The sequence below is a fragment of the Paramormyrops kingsleyae genome, chromosome 6, assembly GCF_048594095.1.
Source record: "Paramormyrops kingsleyae isolate MSU_618 chromosome 6, PKINGS_0.4, whole genome shotgun sequence".
NCBI classification, from domain to species: domain Eukaryota; kingdom Metazoa; phylum Chordata; class Actinopteri; order Osteoglossiformes; family Mormyridae; genus Paramormyrops; species Paramormyrops kingsleyae.
In genome coordinates, this window is record NC_132802.1 from 19209813 (window position 1) to 19225641 (window position 15829).

The 15829-nt window shown below is 39.2% G+C and overlaps 1 protein-coding gene across 2 annotated transcripts in view; it reads right to left on the minus strand.

The window, feature by feature from the left end:
* rnf41 (ring finger protein 41) overlaps nucleotides 1-12903 on the minus strand; it is a 28815-nt gene extending 15912 nt beyond the window's left edge. Inside the window, exons 1-2 of one of the 2 annotated variants that reach the window (XM_023805062.2) lie at nucleotides 12754-12903; nucleotides 6154-6235 (exon numbers count right to left, since the gene is read on the minus strand). The gene's annotated coding sequence lies outside the window, so the exon portion shown is untranslated. The remainder of the gene's footprint in view (nucleotides 1-6153; nucleotides 6236-12753) is intronic. The other variant, XM_023805063.2, reaches the window with a different exon arrangement.
* Between the last annotated feature and the right edge of the window lie 2926 nt (nucleotides 12904-15829).

Sequence of the window (15829 nt, forward strand, 5' to 3'; positions counted from 1 at the left end):
ACCTGCAAAATTCTGGGAATTTTGCAAGTCATGGAAACTTTCCATGAGAATTAACAGAAATATATGAGAAATTACGGTAATACATGGGAATAAACTGAAAATTTGCAAAACTGCAGGTTAGCCTATGACAGGGAAAAAAATCTTGATGGCACCAACAGTGATATTATTGTGTAACCAAGTGCTTGTGAATAATTATGTATGCGTAAAAACACCCCAAAATAAGCATCTGCATCAAAACGCAATGCTTATAAGTCATATTCTATGTTGCATTATTCATACAGCTTGCTTTATTTGCCATATCCGCCAGCTTACATGGAGTTCCACGGATTTCAATATTTCCCATCTTAACTTCCCATGGAAAATTTCTGAAAAGTTTACAGAAATATTCCATCCCTTTGCAATCCTACAGGTGTGTAATGTCCACTGCCAAGAAAGTAGCGAGTACAAAATGGCACCGACTACCATACTTTTTAGAAAATAGATCCTTCTCACAAATCTTTGAAGTCAAATGTTTAAAAAAAACTGCTGGGTTTGACACAACCATGTAAAACTCCAGTTTTGCTGGGATGTGGGATAGGGAGTATTACTGGAATTGCTTTAGCTTAATTACATTTTCTGACCAAATGAAAATAAGAAAATGCTATGTCTTGTAAAAATCAGTGACTTCACTTCAGCCAACTGCTAGAACTAATGCTAAGCAATAACATTAAAGAGCAAATATAATGAATAACGAGGCCACTGAGTGAGTTAAAAGAGCAGCATAAACTATATATTACAAGAGCTACAAGAACTAATCAATAATGTTAATAATCGAATGGGTAATAAAAATACACCCAACCCTTCTGCATCGCAACTTTCCTCATCGCGGTTTCAGTATCACGGGGTTAGCATAAGAAATTAGATGGGAATTTTTGGTGAGTTTTGCAAAAGCAACAGACGGCACATAAAATGGTTTAGTAACTCATAAATGCGTAAAATATATTTATAGTGCTGCTTTGGAGAATACCAAGGGTTCTACTTTAACGATGTAATGCAAAGTGTAAAGTGCAAAATGTAACTGGGAACAGGGACTTTATTATGCTTGTATGTTTTTTTATTTTAGTTTTGGGTCTGCAGTTTGCAAAATATAAATAAAAATGCAAGCTTTGTTCAAACAAAACACAACCTACAGTTCTTAAGGTGTTTGGAAATTTGACGATTCAGCTCTTCTGCCAGTGGTGCCTCCTTGCCCGTCCTGCTGCCAGCTACACCCTGTTGTTGGTATCGGCACATGCAGTTCAGCAACACGCCTTCTAAAGTCCTCTAATGTGTCTTCATTTACGTCCAACGGACATCCATCATGCATGGCAATGTTACGCAACATACAACATGCCACAAAGAATGCCATGACCTTCTGAGACTATATAGTAATGTTCCATCTGACTTATCTAAACATCTGAAACACATTTTCAGCGATCCAAATGTCCTTTCAATTATAGTACGTGCTTAATTCTCATAATGAAATCGAAAGATTTTTAAATGATACGGTTTGTTCCTTACTTACTATAGATGCTCCTCTACTTAAGAACTTTCAACTTATTAACTTTCAAACATACCAACGAAGAGGACTGTAAGTCCAAATTGTGTTCATTGGGCTCCCGTTTCCTGTCCGCAACATCAATTATTTTTTTCTGCGCGCCAATTCCGGGTAGCACGACTTTTTGACTCCCAGAATCCTAGTTCTTTGTACTTGCGTATACCCTTAAACAGATGTTGAATAAAGACTTACGAACGGCCATTCGGAACGTAACTCATTCGTAAGTAGAGGAGGAGTGTCTGTATATTGATTTTCTTTTGGTGTTTTATTGAACAGAATGATTACATGACAGGACCAGATGTACTCTATAAAAAAACATATATAAATGAAAAAATGAGATGAAAAACCATTAGTGCATCTCGAGCGCATACCAATGTCAATAATGAGCATCATGCACCCACACGTTTCTAAAACGCGCCACTTAAATACCGTTTAACAATGCGCCACTGACTTTAGACATAGTTTTTGTTGATTAAAAGCGCAATGACATTGCGCTGCCTTAAAATAGCAACGCGCTGACAATGCGCCCAGCCATGCCCCATTTAAAAAACACCACTCCTACAAGTAGAATGTGGGTGCAAAATCATTTGCTATTTTGAAGAGGTGCACACATGGTGTGGAAAAAAAATGCGCTGGTACATAACTAGCAAAACCACTTTGCACTGGCGGAAAATAGGCCCCAAGTGTGTTTATTGCAGCCCCTCATGTGATGTCTTTTGTTGATCTCACAGTGATCTTTGTATGTCACTGTTCTTGTATCTTTCTCTGCCATTTTAGGGGGCCTGCACACCTAATCCCCAAGATGTGGATGGTTCGGCCAAAATTGACAACGAATTTTGTCAGATTGATTGCATTCTTGCAATTTGTTGCATAAAATTGTGTGTAGTGGCGTAACCAACTAGCAACATTAATGCTGGTGTGTTAAAAATAGTTCATATTACACTTTTATGTGCCGTTATGGTCCACACATGGTCTCTTGTGTATGTACCATATTTGTCCGTGGACACAGATGGTTGCAGGTAGGTGCATGTGTACAGCATTAATATTCCACCAGACCAGCAGAGGGCAGAAGTATAGCAACAAACAAATACAAGCAAAGTATTCAAATGGGTAAACTTTTATGAACAGTTTAAACATTATTAGGCTTGGGTAATTGTAGTAATATGGTAGACCATGGTATTTTGAAGTTTCAGCAACATAAATAGATAGGACCGCACCATACCTGTCAAGTTTTGGATTTGAAAATAAGGGAAATTTTCCGGTGTTATGCCGAAAAACGCATCCCTGCCTTAGAATGCATGCCGGTGTTCCGACGAGTTGAGCTTTTAATGGTTTTTTGGGGGTCAGGAGTTTTTTAGGGGTTAGGGTTAGGGTTTTAGGGGGGTTTTGGGGGTTAGGGTTTTAGAGGTTTTTTTTGGGGTTAGGGTTAGAGTTTTACGGATTTTTTGGGGCTATTGATTAGCACTACGGTAGCCTTACTCGACAAAGTAGCTCAACTCGTTTCAGATCAGCGACCAATTGGTCATTTAGAGACAGGCATGCATTCTACGGCAGGGATGCCTTTTTCGGCATAACAGGCACCCACCAAGAGCCGTCCCATCACCCCAACCAAGCTCCAGTATCCCTTACATTTTAAGACAGGTGTACAAGAAATCTAAAATAACCACTTGTCATTTACATTTTATTTTCATTACACATTTTCACATGTTCACTCATGTGGCTCTCTGGCATTCACTAATGACTTATTATACAGATTTGTTGCAGACTTTGTATCCTTGTTGAAGTCATCACAGAAGGTGAAAGTAACGTTGTTTTTGGCACACAGCATTGCCATTTTAACCTCCGCATTTATGACCTGGTTAATGTTGTAAATGACCTGCAGACTACTGCAGGTGGCAGTTCTCGCGAGGCTACTGGCAGTTAGGGTTGCAAAATTCCCGGAATTTTCAAAGATGGAAACTTTCCATGGGAATTAACGGGAATTAATGGGAATAAACGGGAATTAACGGGAATTTATGGGAATAAACTGGGAATTTTCAAAATTGAAGGTTGGCTCTTCTTAGGGAACTTAAATATAGTTGAGCAAAGTATATTTTAGCATAATATTGACAAAAACAAACAAATGCAATTCAAATACACTTGAATATCCATGCCATTCCTTAATCACATGTACAGAGCACATGCTTGCTGCATGGCTATTGAGACCACCTACTGGCACTGTGCATGCCTCCATCACATGTACACATGGACCACACTTTTGAGCCTGAAGGACAAAGAGTATTGAAGGCACACATTTGAGCCTGTGGACTTAACAAGTGAGGTAAGTTTTGATGATATTATGGGAAAATATATTCATTAAATGTTTAAATTGTGAATATCACATAAAATGTATTAATCTGGTAGATAGCAATCTGATAAGATGCTAAATAAAATGCTAGCATCTGTTAGATGCTAAATAAGCCATAGCTAGTATAACATAAAGAAGATGCTAGCTTTTGGCTGTTTTGTTTTGAAGATCATTCCAGGGGCTCGTTCTTCGTACGTCGCTAACTCAGTTAACCTTTTGAATGGGACTTTGTGGAGATTTTTGGACAGGGGGCATTTTTGAATGAGCGGGGTTAGGGGATGGTAATATTGAACTCAACATTTCTGTTTTTATTCATCCATGAAACAAGTTATTGAAACGTGTTCTATTCTACTGTACTTACAAATAAATCTGTTGAAAACATTTTGCATGGAGGTTTTCTTATGATTTCTGTTTATATTTATGCTTGGAAATAATATATTCCCAGTTAGTTCTCCTAAATTCCCATTAATTTCCATAATTCCCATTATTTCCATGGAAAGTTTCCAATATGGAATATTTCCAAAATTCCCAAGCTTAACTTACCATGGAAATTTACCGGAAACTTTCCGGAAATTTACCGGAAACTTTCCGGAAATTTACCGGAAACTTTCCGGAAATTTACCGGAAATTTTCCGCCCCTTTGCAACCCTACTGGCAGTTCAGTTTGGACTTTTTTTTTTTTTTTAAATGATCTTATACAGGAGATTTACGGGAAAATACTAATACGGGAGGACGGCGGGAAAGAGTAAAATACGGTAGTTTCCCGGCCAAAACGGGAGACTTGACAGCTATGGACCACACGCCCCCCCCCCCCCCCCCAATAAATTTTTAATCGCTCAAATTTCAAAATACCAGGATAGCATTGCTGCTGAAAATACTATATACCATGGTATAAAGAACAATCTTTAGCAAGATAGTAGATCTCTGTTTCTATATCACTATATCGCTTTAAAGAGAGATCCACTACTGCAGAAAGGTTTTATTACAACTGGATTAAAAAAAAAAAAAAAAAACCTCGATGTTTTTTAAATAAAGCATTTGCATTTTTATTTAAACCTTGTGTTTTGGCCCAAGGTGTATACAGAATGTTATGCATGTTTCTAGTAGCCTAATTAAAGATTTTTTGGCACACATTTTCTTCATTTGGATTTACTAGTTTAAAAAAATTATAATATAAATATTTATATTATATTTTTATTATATTAAAATATTCAAGTAAAAAGAGTTTTTGTTTCAGAATCTGTATCTGTATCGGTGGTTGCACATTGAAATGAAATAGGAACTGAAAAAACATCCCTATAAACAACATACATTTATCGTGATATAAAATATAAAAACTATAAGAAAATTATCAACTTTAATAGACAGCACACATCAGCCTATCATTTGCCAAAAATGAATGCAATTCCAACCAATCACGTGGTAGTCTTTTAGGAATTGCCAACAAACACATAGAAAGGTTGGCTGAGTTAGTGGAACACCGCACATGATGCCGCGAGTCATGGGAGAGATGAGCATTCGCTCAGAGGAAACTTTAAATGTTGGTGGAGAAAGCGACAGCACAGCATGGCAACATTTTTAAAGAAGGAGATAATGTGGATAAACAAGGTAAAAATACGTTGGCGGTGCGATGGCACTTTGGCTATTTAAAGTCTGACACACAACAGACTGGTGATGTGAATCGTAAACTCTGCTGAGAACTTGTGCAACTAAAACTGGAAATACTATGAGACAAGCAGAGAAAAATCTCAGCAACAAACCACACATTTGCAGTTGTATATTATTACACCTGAAATATATATAAATATATTAAAATGAGATTTCAGCTTGTGGCCCATTCATTTGTGGCAATTTTTTACGCTCTGATTCTGCTTGGGAGGAATCCTAAGGGAATTTTAAGAAAAAAAAGTGAGCGCTGAAGTAAATTATATTATGAAGTGAATTATATTGTGATAATTATCGACTAACTCATATGAAATTAAAAAAAAAAAAAATGATAAAATGCTTTGCCGTAACCCCTAGCCCTAGCCTGCAAGAAAACATTTTCAAGCATCCATGCACAACAACCTGGAAAAGAAAAGCTAAAAATAAGGAGCTCTTCAGGCTGTATAAGTTGAACTTAGAAAACGACAGTTAGCTAAATCAGTAAGTATACATGAAGCATGCACTTTATTATAGGATAATAAAGAATCATGTGAAACTTTGTTCTTTGGGAAAAATTAAACTTTACCTCAGTCACACATGGCTCCAGATTCTTTATTGTGCCAAATTCTCCTGTCTTTCCTGAACATCACATGGACCAGCTCTTCTGGCTGGGAATCAGACAGTAGGAACAAACAAATGATTAGATAAGGTAAACACAAATGCTACTGGTTATGTGCTTTTGGGTGCTGACAAAGCCTGGCAAGAAACAATAGCTTAAAATGGTGAGCAACTCAGAGACACATGGAACAACTGCTAGATTAAATCTTTAAAAACTGACAAAACAGTGTTGACCAAAGCCTCAGATGTTTGCAGTTTCCTCGTGTGCTCAAGCAACTTACAAGTCAAGAAGGGTAGAGAAGCGCTACAGTGTTTTCTAAGCACTTGCCAATGTCCAATCCCAATCTGTCATGCTCACCCCACACTGCCCTCCCCCCTCAGTAAGTGTGGTAATTAATTAATGAAGTAACTGATATTGCCTGGTTAGTATTCATCACCCCAGACTGGAATTTCTATCCACAATGACAACAGTGACATCCCGCAAAAACACCATCATTCAGGGTATGACTCCAGGCTAGTTTCCTTGGGATTTTGTTCGTATCATGCACTTCCCAAGTCACACCTTCTCACTGCTGCCAGAACACAGCAGATGGAACAGCAGAGCACTGATATGTGCCTGCCCACTACCTTATGCAAATTAAGAACATGTACGAGCTCTGAAAAGAATGCCGAGACAAAATTTATTTTTAAAGAAAAGCCCCACTGTATCAGGCCTGGGCTTGTCCAGCTTGGAAGCACTGGTATAGGCGAGGGAATTTAGAGCACCATTTTTAGGCTTTATTCATCACATGGGCTGCAGAAATCAGATCAACTGAAAGCAGGCTACTGAAACTAAGAGTACTCCACACCTTCCCTCCCTTTGGCATGAAAGAACCTTTGGAAACCAGGCATGTAACGATTTGCCCAATTCACGATTTGGTTCGATTCGTGATATTAGGCTCATGATTCATTTTCCCATGATATTTTTTGGAGGGAAAAAAAAAAAAACTTAAAAGAAAATTTTATTACCAAAAATGCAACGTTTCCTCCCATTCCTTTTGTTAAATTAAAAAAATACCTTTGTTTCATTTTGTTAACAATAATTATTTACAAACATTTGTAAAGGTTGGAATAAAACATAGTAGCCTAGTTATAAAAATTTTTTTTAAAGAAGACCACTTCTTAATAACCATTTCCCGAGACTCCACAGTGTTACTTCTGCAAGTTGCATTACGGCACTTTTTCACTGCCACCAAGAACCAAGCTGAACCTGACTCGTACCACAAACTGACGGTTTTCCATTGTAAATTATGCAAGCCGTACCTGAGCCGTAACCACGCTGACATGGCCCTGCTTACTAGGAGGGCTGAAAATGTGACTAAATCAAGCTGGTTGCATTACCATCATCTGACTGATCGAAATGCAGGGAGATTCTGGTGTTCTGCATCAATATGTATGGATTATCTGAAGGAAAAAAGGGCATATTCTATATATATATTATTCCTTACTTGATGTATCGTACATCGCGATGTATTTACGCATTCTGATAACTTGGAACTTAACTTCCAAGCTCCCATTTAAAAGAGTACTATAGAACAGCTGAATGGAATGGATTTGTCATGCAAATCTAGGGTCCCTGACAACCATCAACACACACAAACATACACAGAAACACACTCACCTATGAGAACATGTGGCTGACATGAAGAAACCTCAGCAACCCCAGTGCTTCATCTATCTCTGATACTTGTGTCCTACGTCTCAAAATCACCCACCCCATATAGTCGAACTTGGGTGCATTATATCACATTCAATCACCACAATTAAATGGTAATCACAGTAATCACTAGGGCTGGTGTAAGCATTTGTATGGATGCCAGCTTTTCAGTACTATACGGACATTCACTGACACCCACAATTTGGTAAGCAGATTAGCAGGACACCTAAAATATTAGAATTAGGTGATCAGTGGTCATTATCAACACACCACAGCACACAGTGCGCAACAAAGAAATGTGTCCTCTGCATTTAACCCATATGTGACTTTCGTGACATAGCAGGGGGCAGCTAATTCAGCGCCCGGGGAGCAGTGCTTGGGGGTGGTACCTTGTTCAGGGTACCTCAGTGGTGCCTTGCTGGTCGGGGATTCGAACCAGCAATCTTTCAATTACAAGTGCGCTTCCTTAACCATCAAGCCACCACTGCCCACATTAATGAGAGGCATATGCCCATAAGTTAGCAAGCTGTACAAGTTTAGCATTTCTTTATGCTTATTAAATTTGGTTAGCGGAGCTTGCCACATACTAGTGTTTTGGTATATCATGGAGGAGATCAGCATTGAAGATAAGCAGCTCAGCAACCACATCATCTGTTGAAAGAGGAGATATTGTGGATAAACAAGGTTTTTTTAAAAAAAAAAAAAAAAAAAACACCCCAAATTTATACAGATTACCATGTTAGGGGTGTCACAATATGCCTTTCATTAATGTTTTGCGCACACTATTAATCTTACCAAATTTTAGGCGTAATTAAACAGAGGTGAAGATTTCAGGTCCAGAGAGTACAAATCCAGACCATGATTTTGTTTCAACCAACCAGTATAAAGTGTCACAGAGTACTCAACTCGTCGCCTCTAACAAAATCCCGGTCTGGATTTGTACTATCTGGACCTGAAATCTCCACCTCTGTAATTAAATGTTCGTACAATACCAAAAAGCCGGCATTCGGACAAATGTCTTACATCAGTCATCTGACGGCCTGATGACTATTGCGCATGCGGCATATAACTGTGACGAGATACCGTGCAGCTCTAGCTAACACTTCTGACTTTTAAATCTATTAAAACAACCTGACTGTCCTGCCGCCATGGAAAACATGCCGCCATCCATTTGCTATACCTGCTTGACCTATGCATGTTCGCTGGGATACGGAGCCTATCCTGGAAGGTACAGGTGCAAGGAAAGGAATAACTCAGGACGGGGCATGTTGGAAATTAAAAGGAGCAAAGGGCAAAAATGTCTCAAGAAATCTCAAAATGCCCCTAAAAACCATAACTGTGGGGGCAAAACTGCCCCCAAGTTTTCAAAAAATAAATAAAAATGTAGTTACCTTAAGCCATCTTTTATTAATTTCACTTGATTTCCATTTTTTGACTTCAGTGCTTATTGCTTCCATAATTTACCACAACAGTCACATGTGGCATGTTTTGCTTACCGAATTCATTTAGATTACTCGACCGATCCGTAAAAGTCTCAATAGATTAATCCATAGAAAAATAGTCGTTAGTGGCAGCCCTAATATTGATATACAGTGGTACCTCGAACTTCATCCGTTCCAGACTCCGGATGGAATCCTAGAAAGTTCGAGTTGTGATCGAATTTTTCCCATAAGAAATAATGGAAAACCAATTAATTGGTTCCCGGCCCCCCAAAATTACAGCTATATATGTTTTTTTTTTTTTAGCATTTAAACACAAAATGAACAGGACAAAACAAGGAGAGCATTTTTTTCTTCCAAATAAACGATAAAGATCTTATCCCAACATTACCCCTGTCCTGCCCCGATTGTCCGCTCCTTCCGTGTGCTACGCCCCCTCGTTAACCTCATGTGGGATCCCCATGTGATCAGCTGTTTCTGGTTGTTGTCATTAGTCCTCTGTATTAAGTCCGCGTTTCAGTTTGTTTCCCCAGTCTGGTCATTGGGTGCGTTCGACTTGCTTACAGCACTAGCTTAAAGCAACGCATTCTGATCCTGACGCAATGCATTACGGTTAGATGCATTGCGACCTCTCACCCAGCTGCACAAACTGGAACCGCCTCCGTGACAACACATCTTTGCCCTTATTGGCTGAAGAGTTTAGTTACACGCATGACATTTGTATCCTAGGCAGTTCTGATGCGTAATCTGCTATTTCTCTCGAATATCACGTAAAGCAGTGAGAACTGGTTTTCAGTTAATTTACCTGGTAACATAAAGTTTAAATAAATGACATAAATACTCTAATAGTACACGCAAGTTAGTGGTTTATTTATTGTTACTGTAATATTGTGCTGCTTTATTTGGTTAATCGTCCAGTCTGTGAAGAAGGCATTCAAGTAAGAATTGCATTGTACTATGACTAATTCCTGGCGCGTACAATTTATATTAGGTCAGCGTTCACGGTTCGACTTCTGATATTCAGATCGAGTTCTAGGTCAAACTGGTTTGTTCGACTTTCAAGAAATTCGAGTTCTAGTGAGTTCGGGAACCGAGGTACCACTGTATTTTCAAAATGAGATATAGGATAACAATACCGTTTATATCAATATACCTTTTATTGTGTGTTAAAACCATAGTATTCCTTCCTGGACGTAAACAAGCAGCTTCAGTCATGGTGTTGCACAAACTCCCTGAATTTGCAGCTAAAAAATCAAACCGGGGTGAGTTTCCCAAAGTCTTCTTAATGCTACATCGTTCGTAAGTTCTACGTTAAAAGACAGAAGTTACAAACGATGTAGCATTAAGGCGGCTTTGGGAAACTCACCCCCATTCACTTGTTTCTCGGGGTAGCTGATGGAGGCAACGAAAAATTGTTACTTGCTTCCTTTAATTTTAAGTCATTGCAGAACAGCTCATAGGTTAAATATCACAATATGCAATATTTGTTTTATTTTGTTGAAGGGATCGGTTTACATTTACAGTTGTTAAACACTGCCTTTTATTTTTCCAAATATTTTAAATGGACCTTCAACAGTTTATAAAGGGGATGTTTAAAAAAAGACTGTAAACTAGTTCATTTGAAAGACGACGAAAGTGATGAAATTTTCACTTGATCTATAAACTAATGCATTATACATATAATAAGGCTTTCAAGAGCCAAATAAAAGCATAAATAGTTAGAACTGTCCCCTGCTTTCTCTCACACATACAGATGATTACACACTTCTCTTTGGAACAGCTGTAGGATGCTTTTCATTTACTCATGTTAGCATAAGGTAGTTTGCATTTTAATCTGGGCACATTTCATATTAAACACAAACTTTATGCGTGAATTACTAATTTCAATAGTACCCCCAAGTCTTTGTAAATGCTCCATTTTTTAAGACAGTGAGGGCAATAGTTGTCCCCAAAATATTTTTCAAATTTCTTACACTGGGCCAACCCATCGCAGGGCACACGAACACGCCCACCATTCACTCACAGTCACACCTTGGCATGTTTTTGAACTGTGGGGGAAAACTGGAACACCTGGAGGAAACCCCATGATGACAAGAGGAGAACATGCAGACTTCACACATATGGAGCCATGGACTTGGGTCCTAAAGACATAAGGCAACAGTGCCAACTGTGACGCCACCTAAAACATGACATATTCAACAAATAACTGCAGTTTGTGATATTTCCTGTCTGAGTGACCTTGGTCAGACCAATCAGTCTGAGTGACCAAACTTTGGGATGCAATGCAGAAAGACACACTTAAGCAACTACAGGGTTAAAGCAGTTTTCCCACTCTGCCACTAAAAGCAGTAATACAAAAAAAAAGCACCGTGTTTATCATTTCAATGTAGGCCCTCCAACCCAAGACTTCATTTCTGGAATGTGTTCTGAGCTAAGAAATGTTTGTCTTTTCCAAAGAATCATGTTGTTACCCAGAATAAAGATAAGGTTTCTTTTGGCATGCATAAGCCCTTGAAGGAGTTGGCTGACAGACACTTGAACTTACTGGCTACAAATATTCAACAAATAGGAATCAATGTACACATACTACCTATCAAAACATATGCAGTTAATAATGTCCCAAAATTATGCTGAACTTGGGGGTTGAACTTGAGTTCAAGTTTCTTTCCCTTCGCAATCCAAAGGGCATGTCTGCTAATTGTTACAGCCAAAAAAAAAAAACCATGACCAATTCCCCTCATTCAGCACAAAACAGTTTAAGAGAAATTGTATTCTCCAGTCTTTTCTAGAAAGCCAAGCTACCATTTTTAAACTGAGAATTTTGTAAATTCGAACCACACAGGTAATACCTGTAATGATCACTCATAGCCTAGCCGGCTCGTTATTGTATAGCGTCGCCTGACTTTATAACTACGCCTGTTAGCTTCTTAGCAACTGGACCTAAAACACACTAGACATTAGACTTAATACACTAGATAACTTAATTCAGAGTGTTCTTTACGTAGGTACAGACATATGACTCTGTCACGCTATGATATATTTATTGGCGAATATGTGGATAAAACGCTGGTGGACAGTTGTGCTAACTATGCTAACTGGAAGCTATGGACGCTCTCTCTATTACTAGCTAAATACTGCCGCTCGGAAGCTAAAGAGGCTGCTACCAAAACAGCCACTGGACTGCAAATGAGACTGTATTTAATTTTTGACAAATCACTACCAAACGAAAACAACGGCCCAACTCCTGTCGAACGTCCAGAGAGTCTCCAAATGTCTGCTAACCCACCCCAGCAAGCTACCCTACTGTACTCTTACCACACAGCAGCACACCACAGGCGGCTAGCTATCTACGTGCGATATCCAACAGCAGCTCATTCTTCACACAGAAAAACATTTTCACATCAACGGAATGTAAACCTGAGTTAGTATATACCTGAATTTACGAGTAACCTCCACACGCAGCTTGCTGTCTCAGCTGAAACTAGCCAATTCCCCTAACCGAGGGAGCCAGCTAGGTGGTCGCCTGTACGCCTTCCAGTTCCTGTCACACGTTAAAACCCATCCTCCGCCTTGCGATCTACGCCACGACAAATACGAAGTTGCTGCGCTGCCCACAGCAAATGATTGACAGTTGGTTTCACCAGTCGGGTTTGAGAACATATGATTGACAGAGTAATTACGCCAATCACAATGAAAGTGTTTTATCTGTTGCTTCTATTGGTGAGTGTCATTGGCTCAGACTGAATTAGGAATGCGAGGAAGCTGACTTGGAGGGAATATGCTTTGTGGACGGGAGCAGGCGCGATCATCGTAGTGTGTGTTAAAGTAAATTAACATTCTATTGGCACACAAAGTAAATTTACAATATGTTGTACCTTGCTTGGATTTCTAGCTTCAGTTTTTCCATTTGATTTTTATTCTAATTACAATACACTTGTAGACCACCTCGTTCACCCAGCATGCAGTACAAATATTACTTCATTCAATCCAGGGTGAAATTGTTATGCGTACAGCAGCAAGGCACATAAACTGCACACAAATAAACATATAGTGCAAAACAAGACCAGTTTCTTTCACTTCATATATCACGAAGACCTTTGAGGGGCTGGTATTGAAACACCTTCCAATTTTGTTAGCAGACATTGCCATGTGATGCAACGAAAACAAAAGACGACTTAATTGTATGATTAATTGTAATTTAAAGTGTCATTTAAATGCCTATTGATATGTCATTTATATGATTATTTAAGCAATGATTTTAATTGCTATTTAATTGATTGTTTAAATGACAATTTAAATGATAACAGCAACCATTATTATTTAATAAACCATTATTATAACATAACATCTGATTGGTTACATTACAAACTCACAACAGATCAATCTCACCTAATTGTTTGAATTCTGATTTATAAATGCATTTTGTCTGATTCGTCCTGGGGCTGGAGGAGGAGTGTGCTGCTGATTCTGTCCCCGGAGAGCGAACCGGAAAGGCAACGTCAGGTGGATGGGAGCCTGGGTGGCCGGTTCTGGCCTTGTGTCACCACCTGATTCAGTTAGCCCGTCTCCTGTGTCTCTGTCTTATGCCACAGGCACAAACAGAGCCAAGGAACCACTGGGTGGGTAGGACACAACTGGGGCACCTGGAGGTGAGCAGGAGTTTCACGCTGCGGAGAGGCAGCAAGCAGATGTGCTTCAGGGTCCATAACGCTCGTTGGTAGAGTGAGGGTCCTCCGCAAGGATGCTAGGGATGCAGGGCATGTGGTCTGCGGGATTCAGAGCCACTTGATAACTGCGGCGGAGGGGTAAGCCACTGGAAGTTCTGGAGGAATCTGGTCATTGTCACGATGCGCAAGTGAAGGACTTGAGGGCAGGCATAATGAGAACTGAAAAGGGATGAAAATCAAACAGGAGCAGGGAAACAAACCAAGACTACAAATGGGAAGAGAAGCACTGGGATGGACACAGTCAACGGGAAGGTAGACATCAATAATCAAACTGAGGCTGACGAGACAAACAGGCATTTTAACAGAAAGACTGATGAGCAACGAGTAACAGGCGTGGCTGATCCGGGCCACATCAGGGAGGAGACAGAAGGGTCAGCTGGACATATATATATATGTGTGTGTATACACTCACACAAATTTACACTTTCTTTGTTTAGATGTAAAATAATATTTTTGTTTACAGAATGAGCTAAATGTATAGCTCCATGAGGTTATCATCCATTTCACTTGTCTTGTGCAGAGTTGTGGGGGTTCAGAGCCTATCCCGGAAGCTACAGGCGCAAGGCAGGGAATAGCCCAGGATACGGTGCCAACCCATGGAAGAGGTCATTATGCTTTAAAAGTTATTTATTCATCTATCTTCAAACCACTGAGCCGGAGCCTATTCCAGGCAGCATAGAGGAAATGACAGGGGATTACCCAGAACAGGTCGTCATAAAGGGCACACATAATAGGTCATTTACACTATAGACAATTGACCTAACTGCACTTTGGACTGAGGCAGGAAAATGGAATTCCTAGTGGAAACCTGTGCAATAGGGGAAGAAAATGCAGTGAAGCTATGCAGTGACGGTCTATGCCACCCCAAGAAGATTCCAGGATTCAATGATTTTTTTATTCACATATAGGTATACAGTCAATCTGCAAAGAAATGAAAGGTAATCAATTCTGCCCTAATAAAAACAGTAATATCAAAAAATGAATGATAAAAAACAACAATATAATAAATGCATAATAAACTAGATGTCTGTCGGCACAACAACAGTGTATTCCCTGGACCTTCCCACTACCCCTCCCTCCATGTAATCCCTACTCCTCCCACGCCCATCATGCTAACAAGACCAGGAGTCTGAAGCTGCCCTTCTCTTTAATATCTATTTGTAGTACTGCTTTAATTTTCGTGTGATATAGTTAATGGTTAATGCATTTACAAGACCAAGTGTCTTGTGTTCTATAACCTCCCTTTCCTTTCTTTGCTGCCACATAGTGATGCTACTTATGTTATGGGGCCATTTGTATCAAAATAAGACCATGTGTAGATCTCCATTCATATAATGTTTTGTCAAATAGTAATAAGATCCATCAAATACATTTTGACTTATCACACTGACAAAGTCAAATGTTGTTTAAAGTCACTTCCCTTTACTACCACTAAGTGGCGCTGCCTCAATTTCAGAGTGATTTGTCTTAAAAAAATTAAAAATTTGAGTTCTTCACGCTTACAACATGTCCGCGAAGTTTGAAAATGATCTGCCAAATACTTTTTGAGTTATCCCATTTAACAATATCACGTGTAAAAACTGCCTTTTTGTTTGCTATCACTATGCTGTGCTGCTTCTGTTTTGATGCTTTCTGTCTCAAAATTCAATCAGTTCCATCACCCAGACAATCTGCAGAATATGAAACAGATCCATCAAGTACATTCTGAGTTATCACTCTAACAAGTAATGGTTATTAGTGGCGCAAAACCATATGTATTCCCCATCCAGGGAATACAATAAG